The sequence below is a fragment of the Euprymna scolopes genome, chromosome 37, assembly GCF_053919585.1.
Source record: "Euprymna scolopes isolate OS-2025 chromosome 37, ASM5391958v1, whole genome shotgun sequence".
Taxonomy (NCBI): domain Eukaryota; kingdom Metazoa; phylum Mollusca; class Cephalopoda; order Sepiida; family Sepiolidae; genus Euprymna; species Euprymna scolopes.
Window position 1 is genome coordinate 65,877,319 of NC_136518.1, and position 16,260 is coordinate 65,893,578.

General features: G+C 33.2%; 1 protein-coding gene across 9 annotated transcripts in view; it reads right to left on the reverse strand.

Annotated features, from left to right (window-relative positions):
- LOC145261213 (voltage-gated inwardly rectifying potassium channel KCNH7-like) overlaps nt 1–16,260 on the reverse strand; it is a 1,042,998-nt gene that overhangs the window by 848,745 nt on the left and 177,993 nt on the right. For 6 of the 9 annotated variants that reach the window (XM_080119565.1, XM_080119562.1, XM_080119559.1 and 3 more), the window contains exon 1: nt 2,985–3,122. The exons of 2 other annotated variants lie outside the window; for them this stretch is intronic. The gene's annotated coding sequence lies outside the window, so the exon portion shown is untranslated. Of the gene's footprint in view, nt 1–2,984; nt 3,717–16,260 lie in introns of those variants that run through there. One more of the 9 variants, XM_080119564.1, reaches the window with a different exon arrangement.

Genomic DNA, 16,260 nt, shown 5'->3' on the forward strand with positions numbered 1-16,260 from the left:
TGATCGTGTAACTTTCAGCGTAACATAATTTTTATATAATTTTGAAAAAAATAAAATTGAATAAATTTAAAAGCAGGAACACAGAAAAATAATTAAATAATGATGAAACTTATACAAACAATCAGTATGGATGCACGGCTCTGTAAAAAAAGAGAAAAAAAAAAGAAAGCCAGTCAGTTTTGTCCCTCCCACTTTCTCTCCAACCACTCGACGTTATTTTCAGATATGCTAGTAGACGTTTCTATGTGCTTCCATACTTTTTGAATTTTGCCGCCATTTTATTTGCCGTTAATAAACAAACCTCGTTGCTGCAGTTTGCACATTTTTTGGGTAATTATTACCGTTTTAACAGAAGTTAAGTACATTTATTTTATTAATTAATTATCTTAAGACTTTAACTTAATACGTAACTTGGAAATAATCCCAGAAAATTTATATTTATCTTGTAAGATGAATGTAAACACGTTAGTTTTCACAATGATTTTTTTACATGAAATGTAAAGTTTTGCAGATTGGCGATAAGATTTTTCTATGTATTTTTTTTATTTCACGCACTTTGTTTTCTTTGAGACATTAACCCTTGGCTATAATCTTTCGCCCATGTATGGAGTATTGTTGTCATATTTGGGCTGGTGCATATGCTACTAGTCTGTCGCTCCTGGATAGGGTTTAAAAGAGAGTCGCCAACCTGATAGGTCCTAAACTGTCATCTAAGCTTCACCCACTGTCCCATCGACGAAATGTCTCATCTCTCTGCCTGTTTTACAAGTATTTTAATGGTGGATGATCAGATCAAGTGCACGCCCTCGTACTTCCTCGAAGTAAATACCCCCGCAAACCCGACAAGCAGCAAAGTCGCACCCCTAAACAGTCGAAATTCCTAGATGTAATAAAGCCTTCTACTGCAATAGTTTTTTTCCTCAGAACTGCTAGCCTTTGAATTCCCATCCCGGTTTCCTGCTTCCCCAACTGTACTGATATGCAGAAGTTCAAGTGTAATATGAATAAACATCTTACGGCTCAACTCCCTACATAGTATCTCTGCAACTTATGTCCCTGCTAGTAGCCCCTACATCAAAGTGGCATTGTGTCTTGTAGGTGAAAATGTAATTTTTAAAAAATATCAAAAAGTAATCTCAAATTTAAAACAAAAATATTATAATCAGCCGACGTTCAAAAGCATGACTCCTATTAAGTCAGCCATTAACTTGCACGTATCTATATGTTATCTAAGTCAAGATTTAATGTATAGATATTAACAATAATTAAATTCCTATTATGTTGTTTTTAGGCTTGTTTTTCAAAATGACCACCCCCTTGCGTCTAGACTAGACAAGTATGCAGATATTTAAATAGAATGTGAAAAAAAACATTTTACTGCCCTACGACCCACTTAGAATGTCCCTATAAATTTGACCACATAAAACTATAACGGCTCAGTAGCAATTTGACCTTGGTAATTAGGCTGAATGTAAGTATTTAAAAATAAAACAGAAAATCCACTGTCAATAATAGTGTCACAATTTTAAAATAATATTATGAACAATTTATTAATGAAAAGTTTTTTTTTTTTTTTTTGGAGTGCCGTATACGCCAGCTGAAATTTTCTAGATTCAGGAGTTAGTTCTACAGTATGTTGCAGCTATGACTACACAGCGTAAGTGTATATTTATCGAGTCGGGCGACTTCCGTTTTAGAAAGTCGCCACACTAAACGGCGTACCGTAATCTGTGGAGACCAGCGAAAATATAGGTCAACGCATAAGAATATTTGAGAAATTCTTACGTTCATTGAAATAGGTCACTTTATAGATAACTTTCTGTCCTAAATATATTTGTAAGCTAAATTAAATAGGTTTATTTAAAAGAAATAATCAATATTGTAATAAAAATACAAAACCAGCAGGGCATGCGGGATCTCCCTCAATGAGTGACGATTTAGTGGGAATTTTACCCCAATAATGCCCCCTATGGGGACAACGAGACTTATTCCGGAAAATCCGTTCTGGCAAACATTTACTTTTAAAAAATCCAAGGTGGAGTTATCGAGAAAAGTGTGAATAAACAAGCAACCAGATGAACGATTTAGGGGCAGATTTACCCATACAATGCCTCCTAAGAGGGTAACTAGAGTTATCCTGCAAAATCCGTTTCGGCAAAAAATTATTTCTACCATGACAAATGTTTGTGCAAATTTTCCAAAAAAAAAATTCAAAGTGTAATTATTGAGAAAAGTGTAAACAAACAACGGACGAACGGAAATCAATTACTAGGTCCAATCCCTTTCTTTGTATGTGTGTGTGTGGGGGGGAATCATTAATAAAAACATTAGATAAATGAAAGTGCAAAGGAATGGCGTTTTACTTAATATTGTTCAAAATATACCTTTTTCACATAAACAGAGGATATTCTGCAAGAATTGAAATCGATTAGACTTGCCGGGGGTGGGTCGGAGGGAAGAAAAGACACTGAACTGCTGTTTTGCCGTTACTGAAAAACTGGGTGTCTATTTCCTACTAAGACATTCTAATCTCGTTGGAAATCACGTTGGAATTCTCGCCACTGAGAGTTAGTATGTATAAAAGGAGTTGTCTCACTACGGATTAGTGATTAGTTAAGAACCTAGTTACCTAGCTTGCTAGTCGGTTGGCGTCTCTTAGACTGATTACCTCGTTACTGTTGTTCGGCAAACGTTACCTGTTAATTGTTACCTTTACAAGGAAAGAAAGGACTGCTTGTAAGCAACGCCACCATTTTGTTGCAAGCCCTTACTTCCTTTTCTTACGCCCCCCTCTCTTCTTGTTGGTAAAATAATCCCGACAATTCATCTAATATATAATAGGCTATATGTCTGTCTATCCATCTCCATATTTTCAAACTCTATCTCCACCGAAACTAAAAGAAACTCATTCCTAAAATGAGAAAGCTTTCTACTGACGTGATTTTTTATGTGAAAAAAAAGAAGAAATGACATTTTCTACTTACGTTTTGAAAACTTCAACTGTCGCTTTCTTTCCGTTTTCTATTGTAGCCAACTGTTCAATTCCATTCGAATAGAAACTTTGTAAAATATTTTGCTGAATGTTTGTAGCGAGGGGGGACGGTTAGGTGAAGTTACTACACTTTAGGAATTTCCTGTTGGAAAGGGGTAAAGTCGGTATTTTCGGGATACAAAATTTCGCGCCAATAAAAAAACCGAGCAGCTAAAAAGTCGAGCCGTGCTCAGAGTTATAGTCAAACTAAAAATTTGTCCATGAAAATAAAAACACTTATTAATACGTTTCGTTTTTTTTGTTATTGTTTTTTCTTTTTTCTGGAAATATTTTATGACGCTTATTTAACTTTTAGGGTTAGTGTTAGGTTTTACACGCTGAAACGCAACAGTCCTCTTTTTGTCGTTTTCTTCTTATTGTACACAGTTAAAAGAAGAATATGAGAAAAAGATGCAAAAAATACCTGTCCATTCTTATTATGTTTTAGGCAGAGATTCATAAAATTAAGTAAATAATCTCATGAGAATTAACAAAAAATACTTTTTCTTTGCGTTTTAAAAATAACATTAAAACATGAATTTAAGACTTTAATGGTCAATTTCGAAAAATTTAGATATGTATAAGTTTGTATGCGCATCGCCTGCAATTCACGGGTTTGTATGCGCATCACATGTCGTTCATGGACAAAGGTATTTTATTTTAGCAAATAAGTTGTAGAATATTCTGCACAAGTGACACACGTTAGATCGAATAACGGGCTTGATGAAACAGACATTAATATATAAGTAAATATATATATTAATGATATAAGATATATCAGAAAAAAGGCTAAGTTGGGATTCCAAAAAACATCATATTCTCATAGTATCGTTCAAATTACAGATACTTTATATATATATATATATATATATATATATATATATATATATATATATATATATATATATATGCATATATATATATATATATATGTGTGTGTGTGTGTTATAATTACTAGAATTATTTTTATTATAACTAATATGATTTTTACTCTATCTTAAATGGATTGATTTTTGATAATTGCATTAAACGTCTGTAGATATTTCCATGGAATTGCCTCTTTATAAATACGGTGGAACACAAACATATGAGATCAGATTATAGACAACAGATATAGGACAGATTTCTCCCTGGTCAAAAAAAAAAGAAAGAAAAAAAAGAGCCTGTGTAAATGTACTGTGGTGCCCGGATATAAGAACCCCGGATATAAGTGTAACACGGGTATACGAGAGATGTAGAGACCGGATACGAAGTCTCTTATATCTGGGTTATAATGTGTATGCATATATATATATATATATATATATATATATATATATATATATACACAAAGAAATTATATGAGAATTGATCGCATCACATTGCTTGCAATATTGAAATCAACCTCAGATATATAGTTTTCTCATAATATTAATAATTTTAAGAAAGAGCAAAGCAATCAAATGGGTCTTATAAAATGAAGTACAGATGTCAATGTATTACATATAACATAATTACTTATTTTCATGATTTAATTTATATATATAGACATTTGTAGAATGATAATGTAATTCATTTAATATTACTTATATATGTCAATTATATATTATATATATATATGTGTATGTAATTATATATTATATATCAGCCTTTTTAGCCGTTTCTGATATATCTATGTCCTACATATACGTATACATACATCTACAGCTACCGAGATATATGTATTTCTCTTAATTTATATATATCTAGCTTCATATATATATATATATATATATATATATATATATATATATTTATATATATATGGGGTCTTCTGTATATAAGGGCCGTAGCAAGACAATTTGACAAAACAGTGAGCCACTGATTGTTTTTTATTTTATCGAAGATCGATTTTACACATTAAACCTATGATAGATGTATATATATATATATATATATATATATATATATATATATATATATATAAATAAATATAATGACGTATATGCATAAAATATGGCGCCGTTCTTCCTGTTGTGTTGAGGCTCCTGTCAGCATAACAGGAAGACCAACAGTAGTTGAGACCTACGAGTCAGATCGTTGAGCAGACGATATCTAACCAGGGAACGATGGCGGAGTCCAAATGTCGAAATAATCCAAGTTCGATAAGTAGTCCACGAAATTTTAATGGCGTTGCTGAATTTAAACTTTGGTGGAATCCGATTATGGCGGAATGTTTTCGTTTTCGATTAAACGTGGATTGCTTGCCATTAATTCGTTGACAGCTTTAAATAGTTTTGATATTCTCATCTAAACGAAAGTGTCCATTAAGATGGGATGAAACCAATTTGAAGTTACGATTGTTCTGTTTTAAACACTTCACAGTGCCATTGGTGCTCCACGTATTGTATGGAACAGTTCGTTTTATTTGATGTTTTTGGTTAGTTTTAATATGATTTGCTTAGCCGGATTATTAATTCCACTGAGAACGGCCATTTTAAATGGGCGCCATTTTTGTTTGTGAAATTTTACTGTATCGTTAGATTCTTTTAATACAGCAAAGCACAATGGTGTCCAATTTGTTTCTCTTCTTCTGTCAGCTTTTTGTATTTTACTCATTCATATTGTGTGTGTATATATATATATATATATATATATATATATATATATATATATATATACTCAAATGTGGTTTACACGACTCAATCCCTTTTCTTTCGACGAATATTCGATTCTTTCAAATTAATCTCAAAAAGGGATTTGTTGTAGAACCCAATGGCACAGAATCCGCTTATGTTAGTTGAAATGGTTTCGACTTTATGAAACGTTAGTTGTTGCTTTTTTTTTTTCAATTTTTTTTTCCTACACAAAATTTAAATTCAGAACTCACTGGACATCCGCTGTTTCCTTTACTTGTCCTGGGAGTTTCCGTCCTCCAACAAAGAAGAGCGCGATTACAAACTACATAGTTTGGCGAATTGAAATAGGTTGCAGTGGTTCCCTTCGCTTTTTACAAATCCAATATAAATTTCCGATTTGTGTAGCTAGGTCAATCCAATATTTCTATTTTTTTTTTTTTTTTTACTTTCAATATATATTTGTATATGAGAAATTTTTGTAAAAGTGCAAGTGGTTCGGGTTTCGAATCTTGTGCTCGATTATGTTTAATTGATAGACCCAATATATATATATATATATATATATATATATATATGTATATATATATATGTGTGTGTGTGTGTGTGTGTACTCGAGATGTTTTTACATATACATATATATATATATATATATATATATATATATATATATATAAAGTTATCTTTCTTTAAAAAGCATTGATTTGATGTGTGAGTTTGTTACTTCGGAAAATATTTAATTTTATATATATATGTATACGCATATAGTATTTCCTTTTATGCTTTGTAATGACACTTTTAATATTTTACAACTGTATGTATTCCCTTTCGTTTGTCTTTTTTTTTAATATCCACGTGTAATGATCACTCTTCTTTGTTTTCTCAATGGAGAATCGGTGTACCCCCGACGGGTTAGACCGTCTCTGACTCGCGGCTGCTCTCTGCGACGACCCAAGGCTCACTGCGTCGTCTCTCTAGTACCGATTCTCTATTCCAACTCAAGAAACCCTAACCCAATCCTTACCCCCTTACCAAATGTAATCTTCCCCCCCCCCCCAACCTTAACGCTGGGTAATCGAAACCGTAATGTCTCTTGATTATTTTATTATTATTTTTTTTTTGCGAACGAAAATAGAAGATCGAAGAAGAAAAGACGATGAGACACAAGAAACGGAGACTTCGACACGTAACTTTTTGTTATTTATATTATTAGTTATTTTTTTTTTTTTACTATTTTCTTTTTTTTATTTGTGACCTTTTATATTGCCTATGACATTTTATTCTTCTATAAGGCACACGCAACGTCCCGCTACCAACCTGGGTGGGGATGGGAGGCTAAAAAAGACGACAACCTTCTATTTTTTCAAGTTTCTATTCTAACGTGTATCGTTTTTCACCAAGCGAGTCTCATCATGTCACAGGTGCTTCCTACTTGCCTGCGCTACTTTGTTCTCGACTGCAGATATCAACGTAAGATTCTTGATTCTCTCTCACTATCGCGGTTCGTCTATTATTATTTTTTTTTTTGGCTACATATTCTTTGAAGCACCATTATTTCCAAATGTTTTGTTACGGATGTCTGTGACCATGTCGTAGAACTCTTCTTACAACCAGAACGGAAAATAATTATTATTTATTTCGTAATGATCCTTAGGCGGAATTTCTTTTTTTTTTACAAAGGAATCACCAAGGCCCAGGAATTTTGACAAATGAATCATCAAGGCCCAGAAGCCACTCGTGGATAAGAGTTAAAGGGTGTACAGTAGTCAAAGGGACAATATAATAGTAATCTTTAGAAGTGTAAATTTGGTAAATTGGATTACTTAAGAGAAACGGCTCATCTAGAACTTGTTTACATTGGACTTGAAGACGTGTATATTGTAGTCAGCTGGAAAGCAAGCAAAATGGAAAAGAGTTCCACAGGTGTGCAGTTCTAAGAAAGAAGCTTTGTTCATGGAATCTAGTGTGGGATCTTATTGATAGTAGTTTCAGAGGGACGAGTGTTTTTCATGAAAGTCGGGCAAAGGAAACCATAGATTGGAGCTCAAACGAACACTTGCCACGAAAATAACGAGGAAGTACAGACAGCTTCGCAATATCTTTCCCGTGAGAGTCAGCTGGAAAGCAGGCAAACGAAAGAGAGTTCGACAGATTTGCAATTCTAAAAAAAAAAGCTTTGTTCATGGAATCTACGTTTAGGTTTAGACACAGATGACGAACAGTTTATCTCCAGGGGCTACCCATCTGTAAAACGCATTATTTCGAAAATGCCTCCTTGCATTACAATAGGTCTTTCTTTAAATCCCATATCAGCAATTGTTCCCTTTGTTTCCTTCAGGGGTTTCAATCCTCTCATAATATTGTTCATCATCTTAATTGACACTAAATTCATCCCTTTTATCTTCATGATCGAGTGACTTTTGACTTTGGCAAGTAACGATTAATTAATAGAAAAACAATAAATTACGAAGGTTTCATGCTCTAAGCTCAGCAATGTTTCTTTTCGTGACAGATTACTGGAATAAGATTCAAAATTAAATCGTTTTACTATTATATGGCACGTCTAAAACTTAGGTAAAAAATTCGGCGGAATTTCAATAGTCAATTAGACATATCACCTCCACATCTGGTATTCTGGCACCTGTTTGTGTTGAAGTGCTGTAAGAATGTTACAAGTACGCTGTTATATATAGGCTATTTACTTCAATAGGTTAGTTAAATTTTGGTGTCTTTCCCAATCTTAACAACAAGCCCCCACCCCCCATCTCTATCTATGCTGACTAGGAGAAATATCCAGAAATATTTTACTTTATTTATTGATAGTTTTATTTGTAAATATTGAATAAATAAATATTGAATTCCGAAACGAATACAAACTAATTTGATTTTATTATGAAAACGTGATTAATAATTTCACAATTATTAATATTTCACCCTTTCTATTTATGATAGCTCTAGGCAATTAAACCTATTGAGTTTATCATATATCTGTAATACTCCGTGCACATCACCTTAAATATACTTCACTGAGGCGTTGTTCTTTTAGACTCTGATCTATTCATCATCATCATCATCATCATCATCATCATCATCATCATCATCATCATCATCATCATCATCATCACCATCATCATCACCATCATCATCACCATCATCATCATCATCATCATCATCACCATCATCACCATCACCATCATCATCATCATGATCACCATCAAAACAAAAACATATATATATAGTAGTAAATCAGCCTGACGAATCCTAGCATCGATGAAACGCGGAATATTCTGTGTAGCTTAATTGCCATATATATTTGATAACTTACTACCTAGCTCTGCCTACGTATTGAGCACTGTTGAAGTAAATACTTAAAGTTTACGCATGAATTTATACTTTCGTATATTAATTTATGTGATTAACTGAAGAAATCACATATATATATATATATATATATATATATATATATATATATGTGTGTGGGGGGGTCTCTTTAAATAGGGACTCCACCGAAACATGTATGCACATATGTAACCAATAACGTTTGTATGATAAACAGGCTATATAACAGCTCTGCCCTCCATTGAACAATCTTTAACAACAAGCTAGGAACTCCATCTGTACAGCAATTACACACACACACACACACACACACACACACACACACACACATATATATATATATACATGTATAAATATATATATATATATATATATATATATATATATATATATATATATATATATATATATATATATTCCACTACCAAATATTCTAAAAAAAATAATTTTCAGACTTATACCCTTGAAAAGTTAGTCTGAACGAAAAGCGCTTCGGGTGTATTTTAGCGATCATGTTTTTAATCGACTTATTTATTTTACTGAATTGTACATTTGTTACATGTAACTTCCCCCATTTTTTTTCTTTTTCCTCACCCCGTTTTCCATCTTATTTTAGTCGACTGAATTTCCGCTATGGTTCACTTCTTTACAATTATCCTAAAATTTTGCCAACCGAATAAAGATATATATAGAGAGAGGATTACAAATTGCATTGTTATGATTAGTGAACTAATGCAATCATTACCAGAAAATTTCCTCTCCCTGTTGAAGATATTAACGGTGTGCGACTTTAAGAAACGACCCCCTGTAATGGACGTGCTTCATCCGCATAGATACGTCATAATGTTATATAGGCAGGTGGGAGGTATATATTATAAAACGTTGCATGTGAATATATTCTATAACGACGTACATGTTTAATAGTTGGGTTTATATTTTATCTGTATATTCGTGCACGTATAAATGCGTGTATGCATATACGTCGTATCATTTACTTGATCGTCTAGTGTGTATATTTTTAACATTTATGCAACAGTTCTTACAGGAAACGATTGACGTGGGCGTATCGAAACAGTTTTAGACAACACTTCTTTTTTAACAGATGTAAATAACACAACACATAACTGAATTATTTATAAACATTTATTCTCATGATCTGGCCGGCATTTTCAGAGATTACACGTTCTTTACATCTTGGCTGTTCGATGTGACGCCGCTTCCCACGTCATCTGGAGTCGTCCGTTCTCTCTGTTGTTGAGATAACGACTACCTAGAATCTTCCACAATTTACATACATCACGTGTTTCTTTCCGTCACATCATTACGTGTCTCAGACCAACCTGATGTCGGCCCAATCTAGTTATTTGTTTATGTAAACCCCAAATCATGTTTACATCTATTTTCTATTTTCACATTCCTTTTGCGATATTATATGTCAGTTATTTTCCCCCAATTTACGTGTTTATTTTTCTAATCATAATAATTGATCCAGCGACCCGCCGTCGCTCGAATCAACTAATAATAATAATAATAATAATAATAATAATAATAATAATAATAATAATAATAATAATAATAATATTTTGACCTTTGACCTTGCTTGCCACAGTAAACACAGATACTACGGTATGATCACAGTCTAAAGCGTCATAAAAATTACAACAGAATTCCTGGCAAAAATCCATTGAGAATAGTGGTGACTATGAAAAATTAATTCTGGAGCACAAACGGTTTGTTTGTCTTAATAATACTACTCATGTCTAGGTAACTCTTTAATTTGTTTAGATGAAAAATATGAGGGCTTTTGAGGGGGGCGACATAATTGTGAGCTAGTACGATCTGGTCACTCATGTGGAGTCATCGTTCATCGATGGCGAAAGTGCATTGAGAAAGGTGACGACTATATAGAAAATAAATTCTGAAGCACAAAAGGTCGCTCGTTTAAATTTATTTCATGTCTTTGCAGATTCATTCATCACATTATATACATCTGAGGATTCTATTGTTCGCATTGCTCGATTCAGAACTATATTTAAATGGGTACTTGAGTGAGGGACCACGATAAGGTTACCAACAAATCAAAGTGATTTTTTGTGGAACGAACTAGATTCGAACTTGAGACACCCATTTTGTCAGTCAGTGTTAGACACTAGATCCCTGTCACCTCACGAGATAATCAGTGCTAAGTAAAGTTGTAAGTCGCTGGCATGTTGGATATTGGGAGTTTCTGGCAAACAGTTGAAAGGGTGAAGGGTGTCGTATGTCAAATGTCGTAGTTAGGGTCAGCGATGACAACTAGAGGTTATTGAGTTCGTGTGAAAGAAAAACACTGCAGGAAGAAGAATGAAAAAGAGGGAAAGCTCGCGCGAGAGAGAGAGAGAGGGAGAGAGAGGGAGAGAGAGGGAGAGAGAGAGAGAGAGAGAGAGAGAGAGAAACGGTCTGCTTTCTGAGCTAGACGTGAAATTTTGCCCTCCGGCTTCGGGTGACTCAATACGCATTCAAGAAAAAGAAATCTTAAGTCACAATTCGATGCCCCCCCCCCAATTCACTCGTTAGACAAATAAAGAGCCATGCCAGCAATCGGTGTTATGTTTTCCGTCAGATCTTTCCTCCAGCATCGACCAGTGACAGCAAGAAAATATCTCCAGAGACGACCGAGGAACAGCAAAAAGAGAAGGTGTGATGACTATCGAAATACGTATACACACACTAGGAACACGACCATATGTATAGACATACATCCATAGATAGACGATCACGGCGACACACATATGCATAGCCATTAAATAAGAGACACACATACTAATACAGTTAATAATAATAATAATAATAATAATAATAATAATAATCACCAGACAGAAAATCCCTCTCGCAACGGTACAAAAATATGCAATGTTCTTACGGAAAATGGAAGTATGATATTTCTGCATGAACAAAAACAACTAAAACTTTACATTATTATTTATTTCATAATGATCCTTAGTAGGCTGATTTTTTTTTTTTTTACAAAAGAATCACCAGTTATTAAATTTATTATTATTATTCTATTTACTTAACTATGGGTCACTTTTTCTTGCTTAAAGTTTTTTTCTGTAACAGGCGTACGAACGCTCCAATTTACACTGACTTGAAATTGTAGATTCATCCGGACTAAAACACATTCAGCAATTGCAGCCCCTGTAACGTAGTGGTTAAATATACAACACTCGGGACCCACACGTTGTATTCAGACATTCGCAAAAAAAAAAAAAAAAAAAACATGGGAAGACTTAGACTTACATTTTTTTTTCAGTTTAAACAGCAGACATTTATTTACAGATACTTCCAGAATAACGTTTTGTCTCTTGTGCAAAAAAACATTTTGTAGTCCTTTGTGCTTAACAACATTCTGCCGTGTCAAACACGTGATACTGTGTCTTTGTCCGGCCAGGTTTAGGACATGACTTTCCATGTTGTTCTCGGGCCACATGTGTAACACGTCTATTTATATCCTTCTTGGGCCACGTTTTTACTTTTTTATAATAATATAATAAATGTACCCGGCTCGGTCATTTGCATACGTTGGCTGACATACAGATCTACTACTGCTGCTGCGTCATTACACGCGTTTTTACACCACTTCAAATAATTCAACCAAGCAGCTCTGCCGTCCTAATGCTGAATAGACAAAACTAGTGTCAAATCTCGTGAGTAACACCTAAGTCATTTGATGTATCTACATTTTACTTCGAAATTACGGTTAGACTATATATTTACATACCCATGTTTATAAAGAAACGCATTTATCCCAGTCTTCATAAAGTAACGTATACATACATGTACTCGAAGGTTATCGGTTGAGGCCAAAAGATAAGTACTCAAAGTTAAGACGCCGGAAATGAACTAGGTTTACCTAAATATTGAACGGACGTTACTAAGCATGAAACGAAATTAAGTTTTTTCTTTGATAAAACTAGAAGTTTTAGGAACGAACATTCCTACATTATTCATGACAAAATTCTGTGATAAAACTTTTGAAAGAGAAACATATTATTTCAAAAAAGACAGCATTTATAGAAATGTAAATAATAAAATTCTCATTAGTTTCTGTCGTGATAAGACAAGAGTTAAAACAACAACAACAACAACAACAACAAAACTATTTATAGAAATGTCAAAATTGAAAGTGTATTATTAGTGATGGGACAATTCCAATATTTTTCTCGATTCCGATACAATTACCGATCCCTTACTAAATTCCTGATTCCGATCCGATTACCGATTCAAATTCCGATATTTTATGAATCTATAAATATTTTCTGTAAAGGTATTATTTTTTTCTCCGATTACCATAAATACATATGTTAAGTTTGCATCTATTTTCTAAAACGTGAAAATACACTTGTGGTTGTAGATTTTAGTTTGACTGGTAGTTTAAAATAAATAAATATTTAGTATTAAATAATTACTACCAGGTGTAGAAGATTTTGTTTTAGACAAAACCAAATACAAAAAAAAGAGATAATTAAAGGAATCGTTTTGGCATCGAAAAATAAATATAATCTTTTCCGATTCTGATACCGATTCGGATACCCCAAAATGTTCCGATTTTTCCGATTCCCGATTCCGATTAATCCTCCTGAGACTATTTATTATTATTTTATTGTTTGATGATAGAAGAAAAAGCGTTTAAACTAAAATATATTTTCGAAATAAATTATTTGTGTTTCGTTTCATGTTTAGTGAATTCCGTTACATTCAAAATATAGATAAACCCATTCCACTTCCGGTGTTTTAACTTTGAGTATTGAATTTTCGGAATAAATCAACGGCATCTACGTCTCACTATGTGCATATATGATAGTAAATCTATGATCATGCATGTTTCTATGTTCCCAAGCACATGTGATGACGTTATCAAATTTGTATAGCTAAAATATGATGCCATAGGCTTAAATATGTATTTATTTATTTGAACGTACAGGCTTAACTCCCGCAGTCATTAATTGCTAATTATAGATTTTAGGATATAGCTACCAGGTGTAACAGTGCTTAATGTGATCAATATTTCGTTTCATTTAGTTTTATCGAAATAAAGTATATATATATATATATATATATATATATATATATATATATATATATATATTTATATAACAAATTTATTACTGTGAGTCCAGAATGAGTTTACATATTGTTTCAACTAGAGGAAGATCCCTAAAGAAAAGAAATATCCAACTAGCATCGTCAGAATTCATAGATAGACTAAGTTTTAAAATCAAATAAGAATGGAAAAATCGTAGATGAAGGGGAGTTAGAAAAGAAGGGGGGGTGGAGGGGAGAGGACGTTGGAATTTAAAGTAGTAGGAGTGTATACGATAAGAGAGGGGTTTATAATTAAATATTAATTATGTGTTAATTCTTATAAACGTTTTTTTAATTTTTTTTTAGTTTATAACGGTTTAAAATTAAAAGACGCTATTCATATTCATAACGGCATAAGTAACAGTTAATTTAAAGGATCACCATGGCAACAGGTTGGAGAGTTAATGTTAGTGGGCATGGTGATGTGGGAAGAGGAAGGAATGGGTTGAAAATGGGGTTTAAATTGATTTAGCCGGGCGGGGAGAGATTATATATATATTTAGTGGAAATGGTAATTAATAAAAACCGAAGAAAGTGCTCAATACTGTTGTAGAGCAAATATGCGTTTTATTTTTTATTACCGTATCTTTCTGTGAAGTTACATTATTGTTTCAGCTACTCGGCCGTTTTTTTTTGGCCGTCTGTAGCTTCCTCAGACTTTTACAGAAATGTTCGCTATTTTGGGATGAAAGAGTGAAAGAGTGAAAGAGTGAATGAGGTCATATAGAATTGTATGGAACGAAGAAAAAAAACAAAAAAAACTAAGTATTACGTCATATTGAAGGAAATAATCCCATACTCGCTCTCTCTCTCTCACACACACACACACACACACACACACACACACACACACACACACAACATAATTCCAGTTTAATATTTTTCAGAGGCAAAACAACCAATAGTTTTAACAATATTAATGCAAGTGATCTCAATATCCGAATAAGGCAATATATACGCTTTATGTGTTTTACATAAGCATTACAATCGGGACAGATCAAAGTGTAGGGCATCCTCACCTAGAGACTGGCCCGCAGAAGCGAGGTTCCTTTTACAAACCTAGTGGAATGGGCAGTCTATCAACTAGAAGGGGTTTGGAGGGTCCTACTAATCACCTTTTGTTTTTTCCTCCCCCGCCCTCGACACAAATGAATTATTGTACCATTTTATTGTTATCTTTTTTGTTTTTACACGTCAATAAAAAATGTTGTAAAAATTGGGAGTTAAGTAGGACGTCCCCCAATATGAAAGGGTGAATGCGGTATTATGGTGAAAGAAGAAACTAGCTGGGAGAAACTTTTGACTTTGTTTAGTTCTGGAGTGACAAGGGTGACAAATGACCCCCGCAATCCCCCCTTTTGAGTTGGCCATGTGCCTAAGTTTTTTGTTCATCGTTGATTCTGACTGTATTTTTAACATGAATAAAAGATTTAATATCTCAAAGTGTAGTATCTGTTCTTCAGATGTTGCACTTCTATTTCTTGTTCTCTTTCGGTGGAGGAGAAATCCTTCACGACTCAGACAATTTTTATTTTTGTACCTTTTCTCCACGTTAAAAAGCTACCCTGGTGTCTAACTCTGTCCTGTAGGGAGGCATTGTAAATAGGTACAATTATAGTATAGAAAGGGTAAAAGGATACATCCGAATTTTGTGAAATTGAAATATTAATAATGTATTAAATAATAATTAATAAATACTAATCAAATTCTTTCTTTTTTGAGTCTTTAACAGAGTTTAGAGAAAATAATATGCGCGTAAACAACCACATTCAAATATTTTTAGATTTCATTTAAATGTAATCCATAATCACGAGACAACTATTTAGAAAAATACTTTGAAATAAAATCTCTTGTTAAGATCCCTGTAAAGTTAAGTCTTGGGTATTAAGCACTTGGACTTAGCTTCGAATTTGATCCATAGTAATTAGACAACTGGTTAGCAAGATACCTTGAACTAAAATCTCTTCTTAAGATCCCCTTAAACGTAAGCCTTCGCTATTAAGTATTTGCCTTATTTACAATTTGCATTAAAAAGTATACTACTGCTACATAATATGTAACATGCGAGGATGGCTAATATTTTCCAAGTAAAAAATCCATGAATGTTAATGAGCATTGGGTTGAATGGTTTTGTATTGTTAACTAACGGTTTCTAATTAGGAATTTAGGACG